The sequence below is a fragment of the Megalopta genalis genome, chromosome 3, assembly GCF_051020955.1.
Source record: "Megalopta genalis isolate 19385.01 chromosome 3, iyMegGena1_principal, whole genome shotgun sequence".
Classification (NCBI taxonomy): domain Eukaryota; kingdom Metazoa; phylum Arthropoda; class Insecta; order Hymenoptera; family Halictidae; genus Megalopta; species Megalopta genalis.
The window spans coordinates 4,966,288-4,981,718 of record NC_135015.1 but is presented as its reverse complement, the minus strand read 5'-3'; the positions used below and the strand labels follow the sequence as shown (position 1 = coordinate 4,981,718).

Genomic DNA, 15,431 nt, shown 5'->3' with positions numbered 1-15,431 from the left:
CTTTCGTTCTCGTAGAACAACCTACAAAAGGATGTCTATCTCGCGTGATTATGCAGCGTAGCGTGTTTCACGTATAAAAAGAACATCCATCATTTTTGCATCTGAATAAACATACCGAGCAAATCTGAATTAACGAGCTGCTTAAAAACGCCTCGGAGACTGAAAAACCTAATTTATACCGGGCGACATGTCTATTTCGAGGTCAAGCGGTAGCTGTTGACACGATTATTGCATCAATAGAGCTAGTGTCGTCTTGTGAAATATCGCAAGGATCTCTTTGGATTTTAATCTTCCTTTGCTTGTGGAGTTACGTTTTCCCACGGTCCGATCGGAAAAAGAATAATTTACGAGTCCAGATAAGAGGCAACACCAAAAATCGAACGCCTTCCGAAAGACCGGTACGTACTCATGTCCGGAACGGAGCGGGGCTCGTAACCTTATCGGGATGATCCGAAACGACCTATTGTCAGTACGTGGTTAACCGTGACTATCTAAATTAGAATCAGTGTTGACGACACACTAGCTTCTCTCGTCCCTTGCCATTCATGGCAGTGACCTCCCGGAGGCAGCGCTTGCAGGAGTCTCTAATCTTTTACAGCGAATCTAAGGTTCGACGATCGGTAGCAAATACTTGCAAAAAGTCGATGAATTTGTCAATTATGTCGGACCATGACTCTCCGACTGATCGATTCATCGAGAAACCTGCATCCGATTGAACGAAAAAGTCGGATAATTAAACCGTAACAGTAAAAATGTGATAGCTTTAATCCAAGCAATAAAGAAAACTGATGGAACGAGTCTGTGCATTACCAGCACCGTATGGTACAAGATTAAATTAAATGAAGAGAAAGAAGAAGCGCGTAGGAAATGACAGTGATATCGCCCTTTTTCTCTCATCAATTCATTCGTATTGCGATCATTATGCGACATCGTAAACGATTGTTAGAAATTCTGTTCACGAGAAAAAGGGAACATTAATTCCGCTAATTAATTGAAACGGTGTCCGCTGTACATCCCGATCAAAAGAGTGGCTTGGAATTCGCCACTATTAATACTTTTATTACACTCCACGAATGCTGTGCTAATGGATAAAAAATTCATGTAACACGGTGCCCATATTTCACCGTATCCATTCGAAAAATCCCGCAACAGCCTGAATAGCGTTCACGATCGAGCGCTATCACTGTAATACCAGAATCCGTAACGTGGGGTTTGAAAACAGATCTAGTTTCACTATTACTAGCGAAAGAGTTTCCAGTTGCCTAGTCATGAAAAGCGATAGAGAAAGAGAGAAAGAGAGAGAGAGAGAGAGAGAGAGAGAGAGAGAGGGAAGAGACAGGCTACACGTTGAAAGCCACAGGTTTGAATCCGCACGTTCCTAGATCATCCGTCGTTCGATTAATTTCAATTTGACTTGCAGACCGTTCCAGGAGATATTTGTTACAATTGATGAGGACGTGAACCGTGAAACGATGAATCACCGAAAGGTTAATCGTGAATTCATTAAACAAGAAGACGGAACGCGTCTGCGAGCCACGGGCACTCCAGGCAAGTACGTTTGCCTGTGTTCTCGATTAATCATGTCGCCTAATCGGCCCCGGTGACAAGAAAAATTGAAGCGTTTATCCTTTCGACGACCCGCGGATGTTTCGAAGAAAATTCTATTTCGAGTTCTGAATAATGCATACGGATGCAAAAACCAATAAACAGCAGCTGGAATATTTCGCTGCTAGGAAAACGTATTCGAACGCTTTGATTATTGAGAAACTGTCGTATATTTAAATTGTAACTTCGCAAAATGTCATTGGATAACAATAAACCTCGACTCATTTTAAAGCTTCAGGCCACCAATATTGCACTTTATCATTAATTTTCTGTGAAGACATCTTTGTATCAGAGTTACGCATTACATGAGTTGTTTCGAATCAATATTTATCTAACAACAAAATAATTAATTGATTGTCCACGTTAGAAAGTACTTAGATCAAGCTTATGTATTGTCGTTTTTAAATTTTATGAAGATATAATTTTTGTGATATTATAATTTTTAGAAATAATTCATAGTAATTCAGATTAAAATGTAGTTTATCTAAGATATTATGTGGGTTACTTTTAATGTTATTCGAATAATGATTATTCATTATTCGTCACAAATTATTCCATCTACTTATTCGAATAAATTCTTCTTATTCGAGGAAATTATTCGGATAATTCTTTATTCGAATAAATTATTCGCATGACTCTTTATTAGAATAAATTATTCGCATAATTCTTTATTCATGGAAATAAAATTTTGCTCGACGCTGCATTGTATCAAGTAGGAAATTATAAACACAATATTTCTTTAATTTAACAGACTGAAATGAAGAACAAGTTGGGTCGTGCGAAGCTTTTCTAATATTCTTGTAAACTTGGCGGTACACTTCTCATTTAAGTAGTCATAAATGGGAGTCTTCAACTTTCAAATCTACGGTGGAATTACTAAAAAAAAAAGATTTCCAACGTTCTTACATATATCCTACTTCGTGGAAAAAATCTAGAACAGCCAGAGTTTGACAAAAAGTAATCTGTTTGATGATTGACGATTATAACTCGTTAATTGTTATAAATTATTATAAATTAATTCTACTAACTTATAAATTAGAAGAAAAACTAATTCATAATAACTCGTTTCAGATTAATTTTTTCAATTTCCCGTCAACACTATTACGCAAGCAAATCTAACACAAAAAATAAACGATGTTTTGCTCAAGTAGAAGCCCGGAGCATTCAAACGCGTCCACATTTATCATCGTACGATTATTTTCCGCGAGATCGGGGCACAGTAAACACAGCCTAAGAACGAAACAAATCCAGCAATTTGCAAAAGTTCGATAAATTAACAATCGCGCAGCTCGCACAATTGAATTGGCCACACAATGTGGTTCTAACAACGAGAATTAAATGCCGTCTGGAGGCAGAACGCCGACAAATAACGGCCCCATTGAACGGCTCTCGAGCAAATGATAACTCCGGCATAATACGACGATTACAAAAGTCCTGTCGATCGGATCGCGGCAGGCTGCCCGGTCGATTACGATCAAGAACGGTGGTCGACCAGGGTGTAAATCTCGGAATGGAAAGGCCATCCCCTCGGCCGTGGCATCGCAATGAAGTTATTCGAGTATCGCTGACAGTGCACAGTTTTGTATGCAAATGCCCGGTTATCAGATCCGAGTTTTATCTGGCTCTAATGCATCGCCGGGACGCAACAACGTAATAACGGGGCCGGCGCGGCATCGCGGCTGAACCTCTCGAGCGGAGAAATCTATTTCGCGATTGCGACGTCGGCCAACAGAAGCAGCGGGAAAGGAATCGACGGTCGGGACCTACGAAATTTTCCTCGGCCGGACATAATGCCGGCTGGAAAACGCGCATGCGTTCGCTTCAAATAATAAGCGTCTCGGTCGAATGCAATTCTAGAACGAGTGCGGGAACACGCTGGCTCGTGCTCGCGCCGCGGAGTCACACCTCACTGCCGGCGCAAACTGGTCTAACCCCCTTAATTGGAAACACTGGATGAATTCGAGCGTGAAGAGCCGCGAGATGGACGCCGAATATTTGGCGCGAAGCGGCGAGCGTCGGAGACCGGTCGAGAAAAACACGGAGTCGGAGAACGAGCAGCCAGCAACCGTGCCTCTGGCCATTGCATTGTTGGAAAAGTACGCCGGTGCCGATGCAACGCAGGAAATCCTCCAGATGCGAATCTATCCATTGCTGGCATCGTCGCGCGTCGCTTCGAGACCGCTCGCGTGATTCCACTTTCCTTTTCACTCGTTCTCTCTCTCTCTCTCTCTCTCTCACTCTCTCTCTCTCTCTCTCTCACTCTCTCTCTCTCTCTCTCTCTCTCTCTCTCTCTCTCGGGCTGTTTCCTTCCGCCGGTTTCCCTCTCTTTCTCTAGGAGCTGTTCCGACCAAACGCATCGTCGCTTCCCTCGCTCTTTTTGGACTCGCGGATACGCACACAAGACCCAGCATCGAACGGCCCCGATCTCCCGCGTGGGCGTCCGTGAAACGCCGGGGTGGAGCGGAGGCGGTAACGCGACTGACGTTAAAATTAATCGACGTTACTTTTCTCGGCGAGAGTCGAGAGTTGGGACGAGAATCGCGGCCACCGAGGGCACCGGCGAATCGGCCGCGAACCCCGCTACCGATACGGAAAAAATTCCACGATGAATCGTCCAACCAATTTACGGCTTTCTCCGTTACGCAAGGGACGCCGCTTCCTACGAAGAACGCGATGATTTGACAAATCGAGTCGGTGCTTTTTGTTCCGGATTTTCATACGCCGCGCTATGGGATTAGAGGCACCCGAAGGCAGTACAAAGTCCCGTTTCGTAAGTGCAGTAATTTCTCCCTGATTCGCGCTCAGATCGCGCACAGAAATGGACGATTTGAGATGAAGAGATACGATTATTCGAGCCTCGCGGCTCGTTTTTATAATTATCGATTTTCAACAACTATAAAAACGAGACGCAAGGCTCGAACAATCGTATCGCCCCTTCCAAAAATTAAAGAAAACTGTGCAGTTAGCTTCTTTTTTTATTTCGCGAGCAGTTTTAAGATGCAATGTTTCTACAGCTAGTTTGCGAATTTTGGAGCATTTTTGACTGCATTACAAATCTTTACGGTGCGTTTACAAAGTACAACGCTGAATGACAATGGAAGAGAGTAATTTTGAAAGTAAGTTTTTATCGAATTTTTATTCAAGTTCGTAGAATATGGAACCGCGCGTTAGGGGAATCATTGCTGCGACGATCTTTTAACGTTATTGTTTTGATGTTGTGAATAGAATTATTTTGATTTTTTACAATTTTTCTGGGTGGTGGTTCGGTACTCGACGTAACATCCACAGTCTATTTATGACATTCTAAGGTGTATCTTGTACTGGAATTAGATTGGATTCAGAATTAAAGAATTAGAAATTGATGTCTTTTCAATGGTTTTCTAAGAGTTCTTTTTTAATGGTGACAGAGGTTCTGTAGTAATGAGATTTATAATCTTAATAGTTGTGTAATTCCACAAAGTTCGAAGATGAAGAGGACAATGTTGAGACAATGACAAGACGAAGTTGCCATCCAAAAAGACGCAGCTAATTCCGATAACAACAATTGCTCTCTTATACACGAATGACGTGGTGGGAGATTGGAACTATCGAACCAAAGATTAAAGTGGTTATTTCGTTATCATTGTACTACTTCGGAGAGTAAACAATGTTTAACAAGAGTATACTAGCATTCACCTTACATTACGATGCAGGAACAAACGACGCTTAGCTGATTAGTACACTCGACGAATGTAAAATAGGAGTAAAATAGGAAGCCATGATGTCTTGATTGCTCATAAAATTCGTCTAAAAGTCAAACGTCTAATCAAGGGAATGAAACTCCATTTGATATCAGCCTCTAATTGTACATACATCCACGTATAAGAGTATAAATTTGCATAAGCATCCGCCCTTTAATCATGACTATAATGCACGATAAAGCTGAGAATTTCAGTATGTGCGCATGGGAGAACGATGGCGGAAAAATGCCACTGACATTCCTTTAACACGTTTACGACCACGAGTTGCATATCGTGCGACACAACGATTCATTTGCGCGGACCAGCGTCACACATGTGTGACGTTAGTTACAGTTGTTACGATGAGATGAACAGATGAAGTTTACACTGGGCCATCGTCTTCCATTTCTGAAGACAGCGCGTAAACGAAGCTTACGTGTCACATGCGTGTAAATTGTTTCGTTTCGCTAATTTACTATCTTTTATACAGTCGTGAATATAGCTTTTAAAATAGAATAACTTTTTCAAAATTAAACCGAACGATTTGATGTTTTTTTAAAATAAATGTTTGCAAAACTTTCAACCCGAAATGGTCAGAATGCATATCGATTCCGAGACCAGAAAAGTGCATTGTTTGAATAATCGTTATATGCTTCGATGAGAAAGTTGAAAAAACAATGCTTACAATTTTATTCTCCATTCTATCCGATTGCTATTATATGAAAAACTTTGTTACACATTGTCCGACAAACTAGTTCCTCTAGCACTTGAAAAAAAAAAAAGAATTCGACTCGATCAGCACAATTTTATAAGGGTTATTTCCTTTTAGAAGATGTCCTCCACAATATATGTTTTCATCCACGACTGTATTCGTGCACGTGTTATGAGTAACATATTAAGAAAAATGATTGCAAGAAAGGCGCAGTGCACAGCGAACGCATTCGCGAACCTATTACGATCGTAATCGTAAACTTGTTAGTCACTGCCAAGTGCAAACATCGTAGAATCACCTTACAAATGGAGACATGGGTTCTTCCGCAAACATGCACGCGCAAACAGCTAAAATTAAACTCAAACAAAACATTTTCTCAAACTCGCAAAGTGTTTGCAAAAAAAATGCTATGCGCCCCTCGATGTCCAGATTGGAAAAGAAACGTAACGTATGGGCCGAGCAAAGGAATTTTGACCAAGAATAGTCGCAGATTGTTTGAACCGCGAAAATCGCGCGGATCAAAAGCGTTCCGCTTCGCTCGCGAGTTTCGGCTCGCGGCTCGCCGCCGGCGCGTTCGAGGCGAAAGTCTATTTCAGTGCGATCTCTTGAAATCCGGCACGCACACCTTCGGCAGCAGTCATTTTCTTCGTGCCCGGTATAAGTAAAATCACATCCGGCGCGCGACTCGCTTCGCGGTCCAAAGACGGCCGATAACGAACGTTATCGAGCGACACGTAACGTAAATATTTATGCTCCCATCAGCGTTTTCCTTCCGTCCATTCAATTTTCCACGGTTGCTTATTTTTTGGCTAATTCCCGCGCACCTGGCGTTCCTTTTTGCGGCACCGTCGGATTAATATGAGATACAATCGCCACGGGAAGTAATTTAACGCTTCCGTAAAACTGTTCTCAAAAATTAACGCAAAGAAACAATTACGGTTTTAACGGGAACGACGGACGCTGGGGGGGGGGATTTATTATCTGAGACAACGAATACAAATTCCCGATATCCAATAACGAAAAGATGCAATATTCTCGCAGGGACGTTAAATTTTGCGAACGAGGTGCTTCGCAACATTCTGCATTGCGAGCTGAATTTTTTAAGGGCATTTTTATGGCGAAATATCGCGATAGGAATTCCGTGTCCATTTCTCTATTGTCAGCGTCGGTTTCAAAGTTAAGTATCCTATGTTAAAACAGTTATCTAAACGGACTACTTTTGGTTTCAAATAATGCTGTCGCACGCTGATAAGCTAATTGCATTTTCTAGACGTAAAAATTAGTTACGTTGCTCGGTAAAATCATGCAGAAACATAATGCCATACTTTTATTTGCTTTTCTCTATTCGTTGGACATTTTAGCAAATCATTCATAAATACCATTACGTAGAAGCAAAAGTGTTTACTGCGATATTCTTATTAATTATCTTCTATTCTATATTCGATCGACATTTTACGAATTCATTCATAAATATCATATGATACAGCAGCAGAAATGTTTATAGCAACATTTGGATTAGTTACTACAATTCGCATGCTCGATCAACGTGGTACCAACTCATTCATAAATATCATGAACGGAAGATGAGGAAATAGTTGACAACAGAAACAATAATGAACACACAGCACAGCAACCGGAGGAATCACTGTAGATAGTAATATAGGTCAAGCTCGTGACACAATCTCGATCAACTTCTCTGCATAGGAAGTCTGCTGATATCAAAGCCATGAAACACATTCATAAAGTCCATATCTTGAGCTATGTAGCGTTGGTAGGAGAAGCAGGTTAGGGTACGTCTCGTAAATCAGAAAAGTTCCATTAGTCAGCTGAGATAATTTTTTCTCCTCGGGATAGGATGACTAGAAAATTCATTCTGTTTTGAGATAATTTATTAAAACGTCTTTAAGTAGCTTATTTTACGAGCATATCGTACAGGGGGCTGTAGAAAATTGTTTATCTAACGTTTATCAATTTTCATTGTTTGTTCAACTGAACAAAATTTTCGGTCAGCTCAATAAAATTAGAATTGCATAATTGAAGGTTTCGCATGAAATAGGACCAAGAAGGATCTGCAACCGTTTCTGCAGTTTTAATAACCTAATCTTTAATCTTCCTAAGGGTGCAAAGGTGCTACATCGAAATTATGTAATTTGTCATTGATATATTTAATACTAGATTTATGGTTTAATTTACGATTATTCATATCGTAAAGATACATTTATGAGTTATTTATTCAATTTATATGTTACTTACGGCAAATGTTACAAAGCACATGTTAAAAATCAGAATAAATGTCTTATTCTTACTTTTATAAACTAATATAAAACAGCTGTTTTTTGTGCTCCGTAAATCTAGTGTTAAGGTATAAGAATGTGTAAAAATTGCCCAATCACCTCTTTCGAATCTTTCAAAGCGCTTAAGTGAAATAATTCATTGAATAACTTATGAAGCAACATGAGAAATTTTGAAGCAAATTGAAAGATTAAAGACGCATTTTGCACCAGTATACTCGTCAAAAAGAACTGGGTTAAGAAGGATATATGCTTTGATATTCTTTATTAAATATGTCATATTTCATAAGTATTCTTTATCGTATATTTCATAAAAGTGTTGTATTTAAAAAAAATATGAAGAAAATCAAACATATACAATACAAGTACAGTAAATTACACACTTTTCAAAGAAATTGCAAACAGCTGACTGGTTAAAAACGAATAATGCCACTATAAACTGGTATAAAACACATGCATTGTAAAAATTCACTTTCAAGATAAACTTGCTGCTACAAATAAACCCTTTTACCACATCTTCTAAAGAAAAATTAGAAAAATCGAGACTACGTTTAGAAAGGGAAGAGTACTTTATACATCGACCCGACAGATTAACGGACGTCGGTAGCGCAGGAACATTGGATTTACAATAACAATTGTATCCCGGGTGGTCGCGTGACGAAAACTTGTTCAACAAAACGTTTTCTATCTGCGGCCAGGGTCGAGCGTTATCTGTTACAAGAGGGACGAAGAATAAGGGGAGCACAACGATGCAAGTGTATCGTGACAACGGTTCGGCCGATAAGGCGAGCGGAGCGGCGCGGCGCTCGCCGCTTACGAGATTCTTGAGCATACGTGCATTCCGTATTGGCACAACGCGAGCCTTGTTCGAGTCCCGCGGCACGGCAGAATGAGATGCACCCGGATAAGAGTGTTCATCAGCCGTGCGAATGACTGGCTCGCCGCATGCATATTCAGGGCTCCGCGAATTCCATCGTTCGGACAAGATACGCGGCGTCACGCGGAAACCTGTGCACTCGTGCACGTGTGCGCTCGTGTGCGCGAGCGCGCGGGAACGTGAACCCGATGCCGGGGTGTCTTCTCGAAATCTGACAATTTACGGATGTGGGTCAGCGGCGTGGAGTTATTATGTTCCCCCGGGGTCCGGGGCTCGAGATTGACGGCAAGAGAGCGCGGGAGAACGCGCAGCGGGCACGCGCGGGATCAGATTGAAGGGTTCCAGACGTTTCAATGGCCCCCATGCAAACGCGACACTTGTGCGCGGCATTGAGAATTTTCTAATTAACGTGAATGCGGTCTTCGAGTAACAGTCGGCGAATTAACGGGTATTATGCATCCGTATTTACCGCCCGGAAGGGGATTAATGAGACGCGTGCGTTGCCGAGTGGACACTGATATCGTTCTCTGACGCCCTAATTGGGAACTTTCTGTTACGTCTAGTTCCGTGGAAGCGACGTCTCTAATTGCTCGGAATGTTCCCGAGGTAATTCTTTTCTTCACGAAAAATGGTACTGTTGCTTCCTCGTGTGTTGCAAACTCGTACGCCGCATTAAGCTGGGTCATAGGATAGTGGAGTCGGTTACTGTGGCAAGTCAAAGATTTAAATAATATCAAAAATGTGGAATATATCCGGAATCTTTTGTTTTATTTGCGACGAAATTACATGGCTACAACTTCTAAAATAAGATTTGCAATCCCGATGTTGCCAATATGTCGACATTCCTTCGCGAAGGATTAAAGGACAGCTGGCAACGTTGGATATTAAACAACGCCTTTTCGAAACGAGTTTAGAATGTGCTTGATTTTTATCGATTGATAGACTATATTTGAAAGTTAACAAAAACGCAAGTTGCGTTGTTTCGTGATGTTTTCGTGTTCGTTTCGGTTTCGCGATTTCTCGTGTTTTTCATTCTCGGTTCTCGTGAATTGGAAAATTGTAGACGCATTTAAAAAAAGAGGAAATAAGAACTTTTAAATTGATGCTTTATTAAAAGAAGCTGCAATCAGCCTCGGATTTTACTACTGAAAATGTGATTGCGTCACAGGCAAGGTAATAATTTCGCAAGTCTTGTTTCATCGACGGAAACTCCATGCGTCTCTGCGGCGGTACAAAAGAACTCGAAAACTATTGTGATGCAAATTTCCTATCGCGGTGCGAGCGTGACCCGAATAATTCTCAGTTGTTAGTTTTTGTTCGGTTACGTTGTAGTAAAGAAGAGTTATTTCGCGAGGTGAAATGCAAAATCGCTTTCTCCGCGACCAGTAAAACAATAAACGCCGTTCATTCGGTCTTTTATCCGCGCGTCCCACATCGCGTTGCGATAAAACTGAAATTAATAGCATCGTAATACCGACCATTTAAATTGCAAAATTGTACTACGACAGGATAAAGAGGCGAAACGTTTTTCTTCGAGAACCGGTCGAGCCGATATAACTCGAACGTAACTGACAATCGATTACATTCATGCGACACCGAGGTAGATTACCGCCGATGTTACAACGATATCGATAGATCGTTGATGTTTATTTACTGGCACAAAACGAACGCTTGTCAAACGGTACAGAAAAGTGAAAGATGTTGACGGTGGTGTTTTGTAGTTGAATGGAAACGATATTGCATTAATTCTGCACTCGCGACCAGAAATTCTAATCTTGTAATGTTTTAAAATCGCGGGAAAGCAGGAAATGTAATTTGCTCAAGAGTTGGGAATAGCTGGATCACAGAAATATATAAATACGTGACTGCACATGCGCTTTTTAATAATTACTGATCAAAGCGATTTGCAAGTTAATAAATAAAAAAGCCGGCACTGCTTATCAAAAGGCTGATTAAATTAAAATTATAATTTCTGTAAGTTCTACATGACTTTATGTTACTGAACTTTATGTTTCCGGTTAATTAATGTATCACGGCACACAAGCTAAGCCAGAGTACAGTTATACAATATTACTTTGCAAATGAGCCACGTAAAATGCCAGGTATGTACATAAGTATGCAGTGTGCATATCCTGTTTAGATCATTTCTTCAATATAATTCATATGCCACTAAAAATAACCTCGCGTGCCAATGGCGTGTCAAAGAAGCCTGTGCATATTTTTCGTGGAACACGAACAAAATCAAGAAAATATTCTTATAAACCGTTAACTTCCGCGTGTTATCAATAAAATGTTACAACGAACGAAACCCGATTTTCGGTGTAATCTGAACGCTGACAGAAGTGTAACGTAGAAAAATATTTTAAGCGTTAAAAGACACCCTACGCCCAGGCTCGTAGAGTAATTTAATCCCAACGTGTATCAAGAACTGATAAAACGGGCTCATTAGGATGGCCCGAATTTGTATCAAACCTTTGTCGCTCGCTCTCTCGCAACGTTCGTCGCGCTATCGCGTACGACTATCTTGAATACCTAATTATATTACAACGCGTAAATAACACGATAAAAAAGCCGCACTACCCAGAACAATTAGCGATTACGTGGTTGACCGATAAAGGAAAACGGGGTAAATAAGGGTGGAACAATATGTTCGCGCATCCGATAAAAACCAACCCTTAAAAGTGATCAACCACCGCGTATCCAATTACAACAAATTCCAGTGATTAGCCGACTCTGCGAAACACGAGGCTCCGAACAGAAGAGGAAGAGGAAGGAAGAAAAACGAGGAAAAATAATGGAGGCCTGCGGGACGGAAAAACGTGACGGTGGAAACGCAAACCCAAACGATGACACAAGAGTCATTGACCTCCCTTTATGTTAACAAATACTGCCGGCGCTAACAAGCGAGCTGTCGCGAAGAGGCCTGCAAGCAGTCACCTATGTCGCTGGAAATAAATTAGACGCCCCTTCCGACCTAGTTGCGTAATTAAGGCCCCCTTTAGCGGCTTTCGGATGAACGAGGAAGCTGCGAAGAGGGACAAGGACGGCACGGCACGAGTCAGCTGACCGATCAAGTCCCTCTTTCTCCTTTTCTACCGCGGCTGCTCCCCCGCTGCTGGCCGTCTTCTGCTGCCTATGCTGCCTCTGGGTGCTGTACCCTCCTCACCGTCCGACAGCCTGCCATTTAGCTCTTTTTATTCAGCTCTGCGGCGGAACCGTCGGTCCGAAAAGAAGCGCGGTCGAGCCTTTAGCGACCGTTCAACTTTTAAGGTTATCGCTCTTAGATAACGTGACGTAACCGAATTAAAGATCGGCCCCGATCGAACATTCAGCGGCAGGAAGGGAACGCCGGGACCCCCCGTGTACATTGTGTAACGAGATTCGACGGCGATACCTCGTCCGATTCCAATGCCGCTGGATTAAGGACTCTCTCGACTTTGATGCTCGAATCATAAGGCAATCTCTGCGAATTTTTTGGACGAAATCTACAGCGTCCTGTAATTTGAAGCTTGACACGTATATTGATTAACTGTCGTGGACTGTTACTTTTTCAAGCGACGATGATAATCTTCAGCATAGTTACAGTGGTCGTAGTAACAGCATTTGAAAGGAATGTTTGTTGATAGCGAATATAACGTTCTCATTATGAAGCAATCTGTGAGCAAGCTTTCGAAAGAAATTTATTGATTTTACAAATTTCAAACTTGGCACAATTATTAATCCAGGTCCCGGGTATGTATCTGAATTTTTTGGAAGAACGACGTTAACAATGGTTGAAGTTTCAGAAATAGTAAAAAGTACGTTCAAAGAAAAAGTTCATCGCGGGTGAACGTATTACGTGTAGTTTGACGTCAGATTATAAGACAATTTTTGGGAAAGTTTCGGACGACAGTTATTTGGGTCTTGCAATTTCAAACTTGGCACGATTATTCGCTAATATTCGAAGAATGCAATCGATTTTTTTTTCAAGGGACGATGAGACTTTTTAGCGAAGTTACTGTAATAGCAACAGCATTTCAAGGGAACGTTTATCGCTGGCGACCGTACCGTTCTCATTACGAGACAATCTGTGGGTAATTTTTTGAAAGATAATGATCGAGTATTAGAGTTTCAAACTTAGCGTCAATGTTATAACAATAGTAATTAGAGCGTTTGAAGAGAATGACTAATTTACTAGTGACGTCTGATCATAAGACAATCTAACGGAATTTTTGAAGAGGAAACCACTGCGTATTATAATCCGAAACTTGGCAAGCTCGTCAATCTTTGTTTGGAGAATATACTCGAAATTTTTCAAGCTACAAAAAATTTGCTGTTGGCAGAGGGAGACTATGCATTTTGTGCACTCAAGCTGGCCTAAGTAAGCGTTCGACATCAGGTCGCGCAGGGTCTCTAAATCCCGTCGATTTGCAACGATCCAAGACCGAGTAGAAGTCCGCGACATATATATCCTAGTTTATGCACACCGAAAATTGAATTGGCCTCGTGACAACCGAACCGTGCGTTTTATGGGTTCACCGAGCCTGCGTTCCGGATCGTGTTCGATATCTCGGCACTGGTGGCCGAATTAAAATAAAATTCGTCTGTCTAGCTAGCTAGCTAGCTAGCTAGCTAACTCGCTCGCTCGCTCGTCCGCGCGCGCAACAACTATCCTCCTTCTCGCGTCCTCTCCGCGCGGCGCGTCATTAGCAGGCCGTTAATACGCAACTTAACGCTTACCCAACTCAACCCAGACCTACCTAACGGACTATTTATAGTATACTCTGCAGTACACCGCCGTACTAATTGGCGTTAGTTTAAGAGTGGCCACGGGACGACGAAACCCTATGGCGGACCGAACCTCGCTTCATTCCAGCGGCTTATTATCACGATCTTCGGACGTAACACAGTAGTCCGGCTCGTTAACCACGTGCGAGTTATTTCTGCCATTTCTTGGAATAGGTGGAGTATATTTTCATGGAGAATGATCTATTCACTTGCTCCCGTTGACTTCGGCTTCGCCGGTTATCTAAACGACGATCGAGCCACGCTCTCTCGTTAATGCCGCGTCTCTGGTCCCCCGCGCCGCATGCAATTAACACTTTGCCTACCGACTATTACTTAATGGTCCTGAAAACTTCCATTATTAACTGTCGTAAATTCCTTAATAAATTCCACGATGGCAACGTCAATTTCTTCTTGGAAGGCTACACGGCACGCTACACGCGGCGCCGCTTTGAACTGTAATTTTTCTTTCAAATGGTTCGATAAAGTCCATCAAGTTGAGTTATAAGCGATATTACGATTAGTTAATTAATATGAGTTATAAATCGGGTTCCCGTCGTCGAGCACACGTGCATTCTGTGCAAGCGGGAAAGATAAATCGTGAACATATTAGCGTTATCTATTAATTGGTACACGCATCTTGCGCACTTTGAAATACGTTCTCTTAAAAAAGTGTAAGCTTTGTTTTTGATGCACTGAACAATTCAAGAGGAGATAATCTACAAGGTAACATAAGGTAAGGTAATGTTTAATGATTAACGATTATACCTCTTTCTTTATTATAAAATATTACAAAATAATTATAATAATTAACGAATTATAATCGTTAATCATTAATCAGATTATTATTTGACCAATTAGTCATAATAACTAACGAGTTAGAATTACTAATCATTCATCGGTTTACTTCCAGTAACCATACTTGCTATAAAATTCAGCCTCTCATATTAATTTCGAAAATTTTCTGGTGTAACTGGCGCCTTTTAAACACTTATACAAGTTTTCTATTCAAATTTTGGTAAAATTATTAACGTAAGATTTACTCGACCTACCGACCTGTTTTTGGACAATGGTTAGAAATTTGTCTACTGTAATCAAATTGAGCTGCACGCGAAAGTCATGGGTGAAGAAGAATAAATAGCATCCAATAATTGAGCCGTTTATTTTGAAAGTGGCTTAAGTCCATTTATTTGAAAATCCAGATATTTAAGGTTTTTACGTTTTAATAAATTTAAAAATATTGCCAATTGATAACATGGTGTGGTATAATGTTTTTGTGTTCCTAAGGGTCACTGCGTTCTTTCAGCTTTGCTGACATGAAATTATATGTATAACGTAGATATGTGAATATTAAAAAATAGCTAGCTCGGTGTTTTTGAAAAATGACTTAGGCCACTTTCAAAAGAAACGGTTCAATTATAGGACACGGCCAGGTTATAGACTCAGTGCCGAACGGAAAGGAA

The 15,431-nt window shown here is 41.1% G+C and overlaps 1 protein-coding gene across 7 annotated transcripts in view; it reads right to left on the bottom strand.

Annotated features, from left to right (window-relative positions):
• Window positions 1-15,431, bottom strand: part of Rbp6 (RNA-binding protein 6) — a 1,210,230-nt gene that overhangs the window by 1,173,883 nt on the left and 20,916 nt on the right. The gene's annotated exons all lie outside the window — the stretch shown is intronic.